Raw genomic sequence first — 13348 nt, 5'->3', positions numbered from 1 at the left:
AACAGCATCGAGAAGTTGAAAGCAGCAGGACCTCAATTTGCTTTTGAACATTTAATCACTCAAAGAAAACACTTGCGCACAAAAGCGGAGTCACAGTGCAGGGTCACCCCGACAGTTGGCATGGTTTCCATGGCTACCGACGCGTCACAATAAAGCAAGCGAGGAGGCAAATGAAAGGAGCACAGACGCCACAAAACTCTGATCCGTCTTTGACCTGAAGTTCGAGAGCTTCTCTGGTCAAGATGAGGACTTCCTGTTGGGTCTACTTCTTGCATGTCACCAGTGAGGAGAGGGACGTGCCTGCCATCCATCAACTCCAAGAAAGACCTCGGGGTGAGGAGGAACACCAGGCTGCACAATGGGCACAATTACAGCCGCTGTGAAACGTGGACGCCTATAAAGTGAGTACAAGGCTGTAAAGAGGTGCTCAGAGGTGACCTTTGGTTTGAGAGGCCGCCGCGGGACACAGCATCAACACTGACCTCGAAGACGGCCGCTCCCCTGCACGTCAGCACCTCCGCCGGCCACGAGGCCACGCGGCGAGGAACGCATGGGACACATACGTTTGAGACGGTGTGCGTCCTGAGCCCTCATCATTTTTGATGACCACGGCCACAGACTGCTCAGCACCAGGAAACCTCGAGGGACGGTCTCTCAAGCACCAAACTCACCACTGACACGACACAGCTCACTCTACACAAACAATATCAAACAATGTGTCTTTCAAGTTGGGAGATGAGATGAAGAGAAGGCAGAAGTTGAGCTTGCAACACCTGGCTGTCATCGAGCTGGTGCGGATCTGCAGAAGTGTCCTCCACCTCTCCCCCTCCTCCCCACCCTCCGTGCTCCAAGATGGATCAATACAAGGGAGCCATGCTTGTGTTTGGCTGCGGCACATCAGTGCTTCCCTCGGCACCACTCCACTTCCTGCCATCCTCCGCTGCTGACCAATTTAGCTCCGTCTGAGGGGAGTCGCCTCAATCCATGTCTGAGATCTGGAGCCGTGTCGGCTCAGCCTGTAGTCGAGCGCGTGCCAGAACTTTGCTAGAGGAACTCTGGCAGCGTCCGATCTTGTTAGACATGGCGGCGTCCAAACGGCAGTGGCATCGTGGCCATGAGGCGTGTGGCTGAAGATACCGGTGTTCACCAACCAAACTTAAAGTCCACTCAGCTCACCAGCACCATGGACTCGGCTCTTCCTGTGAGCTGACGTCAGGCTTGAGGCGCCAGTGCATCAAAGTGCCCCCACCATCCATCACTCAAGGCACATGCAGCAGCAAACATCTCACTTCTCTGAACTCTCCTGCCTCTCCTTCCTTTTGTCTTTGTCTCTGTTGTTAGGAGCTCCCCCCGGGGCTCCGCCGATAAATTAAACATCAGAACGTTTGGTACGAAGGGCACCGCTTCTCCACAAAGCAGAGTGTTGTTTGAGAGCAGCGACGGGGGAGCGTCTTCTGACCTGCCAGCGGACTCCTCGTCCGTGCTCCATTTCAATGGGATTCAGCTCCAGTGTCTCCGACATGATGCTCCACCAGGGCAGACCTCCGGACTCTCGTGAGGAAGCAGCTCAGCGCCGACACGTGGGACGCCACTTCACTCCAGCCCACTGCATGTATCAGGTAGGACTAAGCCCTCTTGGACAGAACGGCACGCAAGACAGCGAAAGGTAGACGCTCTGACGTCAACTGGAGGGGTGATGAACGGCAGCGTAACTAATCCTTCTCCTACGATCAGTGCAGAGCCGGGTTGGCTCGAGCGGCCGTGAGGACAAGCTCAACTCCCCTGTGCTTTGATCGGCCGAGCCACGAGCCTGTCCACGACGACACCCACGTGGCCAGGTCGCGCGCTCTTTGTGTAACGTCTGACAGATCAGAGGAAGGAACCTGAGGAACCAGGGCCACCATGTGACCACCTGCTTTCTGACAAAGCCGGCTGCCCTCACATGATCCCACCAAATTATCGGTACGTCTGGAGACATTTCTCCTCCATTTCTTGCCTTGATGGGTTCATCTGTCACATGTGTTTTGTTTCTAAAACCCTGGCAGTGAGAGGAGCAGGTCAGAGAGTGGTGCGTTCAGGCGCTGTCCGAAAATTGCACTGCAGAATTTGTGTTGAGCTCAACGAGGCTTGTATAGACACAGTTATGTAAGTAAAGGTGGAAGGGCAGATGACAAGGGAATTGCCGACATTTCTCAGAGCACCTGAAAGTTGGTTGGTTTTCCCTGAACTTGATTTCCAGAGACGAAGTTAAAATCGGTGACTTCCTCGCATCTTCACAGCGTCACCCAAAGCACATGGACCTGGGCTCGCGCCTACACCAGTCACGGTCATTCAGTAGTTTGGGTGTCAAAGGTGTTAGCTGGGAGTTCATCGGTGAGAGACTTGGAGCGGCTCTGGATGGGCCTCCCCACAGCCTTGTTGTGGAGACGCTTTTAGACTTGACACTAAGCGCTTGTGTAACGCTGGAAGAGTGGCGTAGGCAGACATCACCTCCCACGACTCCTCCGCCTCCCATCAATATGTTTTTGCACAAGTTAAAAAGCAGGTTGTCACGGAGACGGCTCGCTGTGCTCGCGGCCTGCGGAGGGTGATGCAATTTATTAAGCCGACAGACCTCCGTTATCTCCGGGCGGCTTGTCGGCTGATGCCCTTTTGCTCCGCCAATGAGGATGAAGGTTGCCAGGTTTGGTCACTTTGTCATGTACAGAGCGGCCGTTACGGACCCACACCATCCATCCTGGTTCACTTCTCTGCGACGGGCCGCCAGCGCAGACCCTCACGCGCCGCAGCAGTCGCCTTCTCGCAGGGGGGTTGTTATCACAGAGGGCCAATTTGTTACCCGGGTGTCACTCCATCACCAGGGCCATTATTGGGGACTTTTATCTCACACACAAAAGCAGTTAATGTGAGCATCAAAGTGTGCACTCTGTCATCCAGATGATGGACCTCACCAGACACGTTCGGGAGGACTGAAGCAGAGCCACCAGGGACGACCAGACCGTGCAAACGTCCTTTAAGCGGAGGCTTGGGGCCGGGGCCTTGTGTTAACATCGTGTTGTGCAAGTCCATTCGCTGTGTTATTTGAGCTGTCTTGAGTTCTGAATGAAAGGACTATGAAGAACTCAGCAGGAAGTGACATCACTGCCTTGAAGAGCCAGTCACAGGCGCGGACCCGGGCCATCAGCCCACCTCCAGCTGGAGCCATGCCTCGCAGACGCTGCCTCTCTCCCAGCAACATCTCGGCCAGATAATTGTGGACATGAGCGCGGTGAGGATGAAAGGCCGGCGGCTGACAGCTCAGCTAAGGAGGGACGTCAACAGACTCTGTGTTTATCGCCGATCATCTGGAGGGACTGGAAACCTTTAGCTTCACGACGCTGCTCTCCGTCTCCTTCACCCGCGCACCTCTCCACCCAGCGTCGGCCACGTCGGTCGTTTTTCTTTTGTGTTAGCTCGCTTAGCTCGGGAGGTGTTCTGGCAACCAGGAGGAAGAAGATTCACCCTTGACACGTGCAGTCCCTCACTTTGCTTTTGGAGGGTAATGGCCGCCCAGACGTCTCAGGCTCTTTTCAAAGTTTGAGGCAACATGTGTCCTGTTTTGATCATTCGAGTGATTCATTGTTTCACAATCATCATGTCGCGACTTTGTTGACAGGAGCAACTTGGTCTCCAGAGCAGCAGTGAGGGAAGAACCAGTCAGCCGCTGCAGGAAGGAGCCTGGAATACATTCCTCAAACACGTCCAGAGACTTGTAAGACGTGCCAAATGACACGTAGAGTGAATCCTGGTGATTCATAAAGAAGAATCGAGTCAGCCTCAAGGACCACGTGGGTCACACGAGTGAGTCCTGGTGCGGCAGGTGGTGGCTCAGGAACATACGGAAGAGCGCTCGGGCAGGTTTCACGTCCTCACCATGGTGACGCAGGGCGAAGCCGACGGGATCTGAGCCACGATGGTTTTGTTGGTGTCATGCACAATACTGAACGGAGAGAGTCATGACACCTCGCGAGGCAGCAGAAGAAAACTAGAGTTCAAGTCTGATTTCATTACCAGAGATAACAGACGGCTGTGCCTCCAAGTCGACACAATAACAAATTCAGTAAAGACTGCAGATCCGACCGGAGTTCCTGCCGTCGGACATTGAGTCACGGTGTGGGGGTGGGGGGGAGCGAATCGGCAAATCTCATTCAGTTTACTGCTGTCGTGTTTGTGTGTCCGTCTCTGCTGAAACTTCGTGATGCGACGACATGCAGGAAGACGCACACACACACACACACACACTGAGAGTCGGAGGAATCCAGCCGGCGCTCCTCCGGGAGTGCGCGCGTGTCTTTGCATGAACATCCCATAATTAGCATTCAAGGGCGACGGCAGGTCCACGCTGACAAGTCGTGGCTCAATCATTTTTCAAACGCAGAGGTCTTTTTGTTTGTGCGGCGCCGAGTTTGGAGAGACCATCGAGAGGAGTGACAAACTCAGGCGTCGAGCACGGAGGCTGCTGCTACGCCAGTTCCACTTTTAATGACTTCACACGTCTCCTGCAACGATCCCGGGCTCAAGCGCTGGCCGTTCTTCACCCATCTGTGAGACTTCAACATGGTTTCTTCAGTTGGGAGCCGAACACTTCAGTGGCACCACCGTGGGAGAGCGGCTCTGAGGGCGAGAAGGTGGTTCCGCAGTAGATACACCGAGCAGTGGACGCCAGGACGTGACGGCAGATCAGATCTCAGGTTTCTCTGCTGCGCACATGCATTGAGGAGTTGGGGTGAAAGACTCCATCACTTCCCAAGTCAATGTGACCAGGAGAACAATCGCTCACCTGATGAGCTCATGGTGGATTAGGATCAGACTTCTTCAGGCTTCGTCCCCACAAACATTCGGAGTGATGAACCCCGGGGTCACCATGGACACAACCTTCAAGCTTCTCCAAGCCTCTTGTTGTCTGAGTCAGTCGACTCAGAGTCAGAAGAAAGGAATGAAAATCAGACATCCTGACGCCTGACTCTGACTCCAGGTGGCTTCATGGATGCTCACAAAGACTCGTCGGCAGGTGGAAGGATGTCTAGACATCGAGGCTGAGCAGGACGCGTCATGGAGCTCGCAAACATCTGAGGTCAGACTCCAGAGGACGAGGACAGTCACAGCTAGCTCACCAGCTCACGGGTTCGAGTGCAGTTGACTCGACAAACAAGCGTGTTTACGTTGACATGAACAGTTGATTATGTTGAAGATGGTTCAGAGGACAAACAGAGCTCAAACAGAGGCAGAAGCCATGACAGAGCCAGACTCGTGCGGTGGAGTGACTGTGTGAGCACAAAGATCAAGACCTGGGTGGACTTCAGACCTGCGAGCCACAAAACGCTGCCAAGCATCTCTCAAACAATGCAGCTACCATCACCATGGCAACCGGAGATCAGAAGGCAAAGGTTAGACAAAGTGTTGGTAGCTGCGAGGACGAGGGGGGTGCGCACGCACACACACACACACACACTCACTCATCATCTGGTCCTGCAGCAGCAGCAGCAGCAGCGAGGGGAGCAGAGTCAATAATCTCTCAGCAAAGGTTAAGGAGAACGATGACAATGAAATTATTGGATTCTCTCTCTGGCTCCAACTGGCTCGCACACATTCCACATCACCTCTGAGACTCCAGCTGGAGTCCTGCCGTGCTTCTGCTCACCTGACGTTCACTGCCCCAAATCTCAGTCCCACCACAATCTTTGGCTGCAAGCCAACGTCCTTCTTCTTCTTGTTCTTCCTCGTGTTTTGCTGGTTATACAATGTTGTGCTGTTCATTCATTTAGCAGGCTCTTTTGAATTGTAACTCACACTTGTGTTGCACGTTTGTGTTGTGTCGCATTGTGTTAGTGACTTGTGTGAGAGATGCGTATTGCTGACAGTGTGAGTGACATTTTGGGACTGCCTTGTGTTAACTTGACGTGACTTGTCTTAATGACTTATGTTTGTGACCCGACTTGTATGAGTGACTCGTATCGCTTCCACTGGTATACGTCGGTGACATATTGCGAGTGACTGGTGGTTGTACTAAACAATTGTGTGGCTGACTTCTATCGTGTTGCTAACCTGCGAGGAATGACTGGTGTTCAGCAGGTCTTCGGCGTTAAAGACCCGTCAGCGTGACAAGCGCGCCGTGTCGTCGGACTTGTTCAGTGCTGACTGGTTAAATGAGTGTTTGTTTTCCTGAGGAATTAAAGACGCGAAGGAGGGATGGAGGGAAACCGGAGTGTTTTGTGAAATTGTGCTGTCAAACGTTTCTCCTCTCTAATTTCCTGGAGCGCAGATGACGGAGCGAGCGCTGACAGCCCGATCAGATAAGCGCCGCCACAGAAGAGAGGCCTGTCTCACGCCACGCCGGCAGAAATCTCACCATCAAACAGTTCGTCAGCAGGACACGGCGAGTGACCGGAACTGTGACCTGCGGATGAAGAGTGTGGAGCCAAACAAGCCTCTGCTGCCGGTGCTTCTGCCGACGCAGTGGCTTCAGGGTCACGGGCCGCCGGACGATTTCACAGCCACAAATGAACAGTTCCGCTGGTTCTAACGCTGCCCTTCTCTTTTTTCAATCTCTAATGGAGCAGGACCGGCTGAGCGGGTCCTGAGCCTGAAATATTAGCGCGGAGCTCTCGCACTGTTCTTGGCAGCTAAATGTGGCTCAGCTGAGAATTGGCACGATGAACATGGCGGCTCTTCTGCTTTGTTCCACAGGCCCATCGGGGGAGGAAGGTGACGTGAAGTGGTGTGGCGACGGTGCGAACCGGACCAGGACAGCGAGACACGCCTCCAACATGATGTGCCCACCTGAGACCAACAACCAACACCACATCTCAGAAGCACCAGCGTGTCTGAGCACCAAATGTGTGGGCGGCTCCACCATCGTCTTCCTCACGAGCACCACCACAGCCTTCATCGTGAGCTCCACTTCATCACGGTCACCATCACAGCCCTCTGCTCCGCCTGCCACCACCACCACCACCATCATACACCACATCACCACTGGCGTCTCTGGGCTGCACCTTCAGCAGCACTGGACCATCACCAGGCGCAGGCTGTCCATCTCCCCCCAGCCAAAGCACTGAAGAGCGAGCGCTCTGTGTGGGTCTCTGACAGTCAGACATCAATATCATAAATATTCAATGTTACTTTGTGTGACCCTGCAGGGAGCAGAAGCCCGCCGGTAATGAAGGGGAACAGGGAGATGATTCAACTGTCACCCGGTGGCAAGTCCTGCCTCACAACCATAACACTGTCAGGAGCCTGCAGGACTGAATCGGTCGGGAGAAGATTGCCAGCTACAGAACCAGAACATCATCCACCTCGCTGCTGCAGAACTGCCCCCTTCACACAAACACCACGTCGGACAAGACCTCCACAGCTGATGGACATTTTCCACCCGAGCACAAACACTGAAGCAGCAACCTGGAGAACGGTGCGTCACAGAGGGTTCAATCGTTTATCGTCACCTTCATCACATGGAAGCCACATCATCATCATCATCACCTGTAGAACCACCTTCATCACATGGAAGCCACATCATCATCATCATCATCATCATCACCTGTAGAACCACCTTCATCACATGGAAGCCACATCATCATCATCATCACCTGTAGAACCACCTTCATCACATGGAAGCCACATCATCATCATCATCATCATCATCACCTGTAGAACCACCTTCATCACATGGAAGCCACATCATCATCATCATCATCATCATCACCTGTAGAACCACCTTCATCACATGGAAGCCACATCATCATCATCATCATCATCATCATCATCACCTGTAGAACCACCTTCATCACATGGAAGCCACATCATCATCATCATCATCATCATCATCATCACCTGTAGAACCACCTTCATCACATGGAAGCCACATCATCATCATCATCATCATCATCATCATCACCTGTAGAACCACCTTCATCACATGGAAGCCACATCATCATCATCATCATCATCATCATCACCTGTAGAACCACCTTCATCACATGGAAGCCACATCATCATCATCATCACCTGTAGAACCACCTTCATCACATGGAAGCCACATCATCATCATCATCATCATCATCACCTGTAGAACCACCTTCATCACATGGAAGCCACATCATCATCATCATCATCATCATCATCATCACCTGTAGAACCACCTTCATCACATGGAAGCCACATCATCATCATCATCATCATCATCACCTGTAGAACCACCTTCATCACATGGAAGCCACATCATCATCATCATCATCATCATCATCATCTTCTTCACGACGACCACAACCATGGTCATTATCACTGGCTCTCCCGCTGTGACGTGTTAGCTGCTAGCTAGAAGGCTGCGTTCATGGTCTTTAGCTGCTGTTTGGAATATGTTTTATCATGGTGTGTTTGAGCTGATTTTTCATCAAGAGCGGCAGAAAAACGTGATTCCAGCAGCAGAAGAACATGGTCAGCTCATCAAACGTGAAGACCATTTATCTCCACTGAATGTACATTTTCATTTGTCAAACATTAGCGACGAATAGATGTGGACATTCAATAAAACAGTCCTAACGCGAGCATGCTTGGATTGGTGCTCCTGCACATTCAGTGGGACCTTGTTAGCTGTTGGAGCTCCAGCAACATGACAAAAGAGCCAATGGAAAGTGGTCCACCAACAAGCCTGTATAAGTACAAGGTATTGAAATGGGTTCAGCGCCAGCTCTGTGAACGGCTGTGCTGGAGTTTGGGTTCCAGCAACAGCTGAAGAGAAAGGGAATGTGACCTGGAGGAGCGGTGTGGGGTCCAGGTGCTTCCTCAGCTGCTCCCACGGGGCCCAATGTCATCTGGGTCCTCCACTGTGTGAACTTCCTCACTATGGGAATTAAGTTGGAAAACTGGAGAGGGTCGGAACACCTCAGCCCCAAGAACCTCCGCCGAATCTTTCACACCACCACAGCCCCTCCACTGGATTTGAGATGAGAACAGCAATCAACACAGTGACCCCCAGGACTCAACTCAGAGCGGAGGAAACAAAGGCTGACCGTGTGCGTGCGTGTGCGTGTGCGTGTGCGTGTGTTAATCCAGGTGTTGTACTCACAGTGTCTCTGCTGACGCGTCAGAGTTTCATCCTCCCCTTAGCTCGACCAGGCTGCAGGACCTCTGTGCGGAAGGTGTGAGAGAGAGGGGGAGAAGACCGAGGGACACTCCGGGAGGACGCAAAAGAATGAAAACCTGGAGCCAGAGAGAAGGGAGAAGCAGCAGCAGAGTGAATGAGCGAGGGAGGGCGAGCGGCGATTGGCTACAGCGGGCTGCAGGTCTGCTCTCTGAATGAAGAGTCGGTGGCGAAGATTCCAGCGGTGATGCACACGCTGGCTGCCTGACACACTCTGCATCCCCGTCACACACACACACACACCGAGAGAGGGAGAGAGTGTGTGTGAAGCACATTGGGAGGAGGGGGGGAGGAGGAGGAGGGAGACCGATTCAAAGGGCCGATGACAGTTTCAAGCTGATTCTTCTCCTCTGCGCCTCATCAGTGACAGGTACTGAGGAAGAGGAGGCAGGGAGGACAGACACACACACGCACACACCGCTCATTTACCAGGCAGGGCAGCTGCACCGAGCTCGACAGCTGTCCACCAAGCCTCCACTGAAACAGTGTTGATCAGAGCTGAGGTAGCTCACTGCACGGCTGCTGACCGAGGATGCAGACTTTGGTGTCGATGTTCTCGGATCAGACGATGGAAGACAACAACACGGCCGCCTCCTCGGTGAGCAGGCGCAGCTCGGGACGGGCCAGACTCCAGAGGGCGCCAGACGTGATTCAACCACATGACCAGGGACAGCCTCTCCAGCTGTCTCCACCGGAGACGCCTCGGTGGTCATCCTCCGGGACCACCAGAGCGGATCTGCATCGTCCGGGGGTCTGAAGGTCCTGCCCCCGGCTGGAGTCCCACAAGGGTGTGTGCGGGGTCCTCACTTCTCTCACTGCTCAACCTAAGCAGGTCTCAGAATAAATAGTTTTGGACACCTGGCCGCCATCACGATCTGCGCCTTGAGACAAACACCACAGCAACAACTGGCATCGCACATCACCAGGCAATAACAACAGGAGGTGACTTGAGTAGTGATCAAACAGACAGAGGACGAGAGAGCCAAACCCAACGGTGCCTGGGAACAAGCCTGTGAAGGCCATTTGCTTCCTGCTCGCCACGTATTCACCCACAATATTGCGACCAGCGCCAAGGACCGATCGGGCCGCTGTTTCCTCTTCAGGCAATGCCCAGTATTTTCCCCGCTCATTAACCGCCGGCCTGACCGGCTGACCGTCGGTGACACACAAACACCATCCCTCATCCTCTCCACTCCACCAAATTCAATTAAAAAGAGAAATTGGCAATTAGATGACGGTTATGATCCCGTAACAACGATCTAATCTCTCATTCATTGGCTGCTGTTCCCTTGGGAGGCGGAGGAGGAGGAGGAGGGGTCCTGGCTCAGAGACCACCACCTCAGCTACAGGAAGTCTCCACTTCATCTTCAAGTCTGCACCATCTTTGGCCCGACACTGGGAAGGTTCGACAGCGGTCTGGCACTCATCCCGGTGATCTCCATCCAAGCTTGAGCTTCACATCGCTTCACATCGCCCGAGACATCAACGGCGCCTCCTCTGGGTCGGCAGGGTTACAGTCCTCCCAGTGACGGACGCATCTTCGCACGTGGGACATTAGCAGATGTCTGGTGATCTCTGCTTGTAAAAGGTTGGTCGAAACCACGTTAATTGAATGAAGTTGGTCCATTTGGTAGATGAAAGGGGTGTGATGACTTTTGGGGCATGTGGATGCTGATGCAGGAGGAGGTTCTTCAGTGACCTCTGACGCTCGGAACAGTCCTGTGCAGCAGCGTTGTGACTGTGTTTCTGTCCCTCCGTCCACAGCAGTCCTCCACGGGCGCAGCAGCAGAGGACCTCCGGCGCCTCTCTGGCCTTGGTTCCAACCGGCGTGACGCCACGCTCCTCCTTCCTGTCACCGCTGTGGTGCACGCCTATGTCTCATCTGTTTGCATTGTGAAATCCTGACGTTTCCGGGATGTCTTTGTACAAACAGTGGGTTGTCGACGTAGTAAAGGCCGTTACCTGGCAACGTCTAATACTTTAACGACTTGTTTGCAGCTTCCCATCACTCTCCTGGTGCGTATATTTAGTCCGAGGATAAATGCAGTGTCCTTTACTGCAGACGCCCACGCCGACTCTGAGCTATTACACATCGTTGTGTGAGGAGATTGTGACCCGCGCACACACACACACACACACACACACACACACACAGAGCGACAGTGATTGCTCTGCTCGGCTCCTTTAGCACTTCTGAGGCAGCGCTCCCTGGAGGCCAGCCATCACATCCTGTTACTGTGGCAGACAGACTCCACCGGACCCCACCTGGCTGCTCTCACCTCAATCAGCAGGAGGCGCCGCCTCGCCCTCGTTCCACACATCACGCCTCTGCGGAGATCAAAGACCTGGCCACGCACGCTGATATCTCTTATCAAAAGATCACACGCTGTCTGGTACGGGCCGCGCTGCAAACCGGTGACCGACCCAAACCCGAATGTTCTGATGAGTCACTCTGCTTCCTTCTCAGCCGATAATCGACTAAACGTGACAGAGACTAAGATATTTCACTTGAAACTTGAAACTCACTTCAAGTGGGGAACTGAACCGTGAGATGACTTACAGTACCATGTCAAGACAGGCCATGAGACGAAAGTGAGGTCAGACGGCACCACCAGAGAAGGGAAGAGTGAGACCAGAAGGGTCTTTGGGATGTGCTGGGGGAGAGACCAGAGTCTATGAAAATGTCACGTCATCCTCAGAAACCAGCAGCGTTGTTCACACGTGGAAGATCAGGAGGGAAGACGATGAGAATGCAGTCAGAAACGGAGAGAAAAAGGGACGGGAGGCTGAAAAACCTGAGCCCATGAGGCGCTACGATGAGGCGAGGGCGACAAACTCAGATGCTACAACAAGCTCAGATGGAGCGTGATACAATATTGAGGTGAGGCACAGCAGGAAGAACAGCAGGAAGATGACCTTCGACGAAGACAAGGATTATTAGATGAGAGCAGATGACCCATGAGATGATGAGAAAGCCATCACACGGACTGAGAGCGGAGAACATGATGACAAGGATGAAATGAGGTGATGCTCTGGTGAGATGGGACCTTCCGTGGACGCAGGAGCTCTTCACGTCAGAGACCGACGTCGCGCGGGAAATGGCGGCGGAGCGTCGCCTTGCCTCGGGCTGCTTCAGTCCAACGACACCAGGATCCAATTTCAGGCCATTCCACTGCTTCCAAAAAGCCATGTGAAGTGGAAAATCACAGCTGATGGGCCCCTCGCTGGGCTTTCAAGCCACTAGATGGTGGTGTGGAAGTCTTTGTACCAATCCATTTCCTGAGAATGGAGCGCTTGGATAAGAAAGCGGTGTGAAAGCCCGATGACCATCTGCTTCTCTCATAAAACACCTGCGTCCTTTTCTTTTCCTCTCTCTTTCTCACGCCGGAGGAATTTGTTCTGAGCTCCACACTTTGATTTGTGACATGCAGGGAGAGCAGGACGAGGAGAAAAGGCAGACGGGAACAGAAGTGTCGAGTCCCGCTGGGGTCATTTGACTTGGCTCTTATGGAGTTTACTCGCACTGAGGCAGAGTCAGGCGGGAGAAGGAAAGAAGACGTGGGAACGGCAGGAGAAACGTGTTGTGGCTTTACCGTCTGCAGGAAGAAGAGGGCCAGGGGCTGAGCTAATGCGCGCACAATGACCTCTGGGCTTCACGGGAGACCAGGGAGACGGAGGGAGACTTGGGAGCAGAACTGGGATGATGACGGCGTGCTTAAGTGCACACGTTGTCATCCTCTGCTGCAGTTCCACAGAGCTCAGAGCGGCACCACTTGATCGCCGCCGGCTGCTTCCCGCCCGAGGGTGCTGAAAGACTTTCCCTGCCGTAATTGCTTCCCATGTCGACCCGTGACCAGCCTGTGGAGCTCCCCAAGCATCCAGTGTGACCTGCAGCACCCACGATGCTCTGCCTTCTCCACCCACGCTTGTGCAACATCGGACTCCTTTTCTTGGTGGGTGAACGAGCCTGGGTGAGTTGTCTGTCAACATGATCTACGCAGCAGGAGAAGGCCACACACGATACACAGGAGTGACTCACAATCTCTCTGGAGGAGGAGGAGGAGGAGGAGAAGAAAAGTCGCCCGCCACATCACCTCCAGAGGAGTTAAACCAACCCTCAGCGCCCCGCTAATGCGGTTGGCAATAATGATGTTCAGGCGATCGGACGCG

The 13348-nt window shown here is 53.5% G+C and overlaps 1 protein-coding gene across 7 annotated transcripts in view; it reads right to left on the bottom strand.

Moving 5' to 3' along the window:
- LOC128750661 (RNA binding protein fox-1 homolog 3-like) overlaps positions 1 to 13348 on the bottom strand; it is a 239191-nt gene that overhangs the window by 166790 nt on the left and 59053 nt on the right. The window lies entirely within an intron of this gene.

The sequence above is a fragment of the Synchiropus splendidus genome, chromosome 19, assembly GCF_027744825.2.
Source record: "Synchiropus splendidus isolate RoL2022-P1 chromosome 19, RoL_Sspl_1.0, whole genome shotgun sequence".
NCBI classification, from domain to species: Eukaryota; Metazoa; Chordata; class Actinopteri; order Syngnathiformes; family Callionymidae; genus Synchiropus; species Synchiropus splendidus.
Note: the sequence above shows the minus strand (reverse complement) of the source record. Positions and strands in the feature narration are given on the sequence as shown.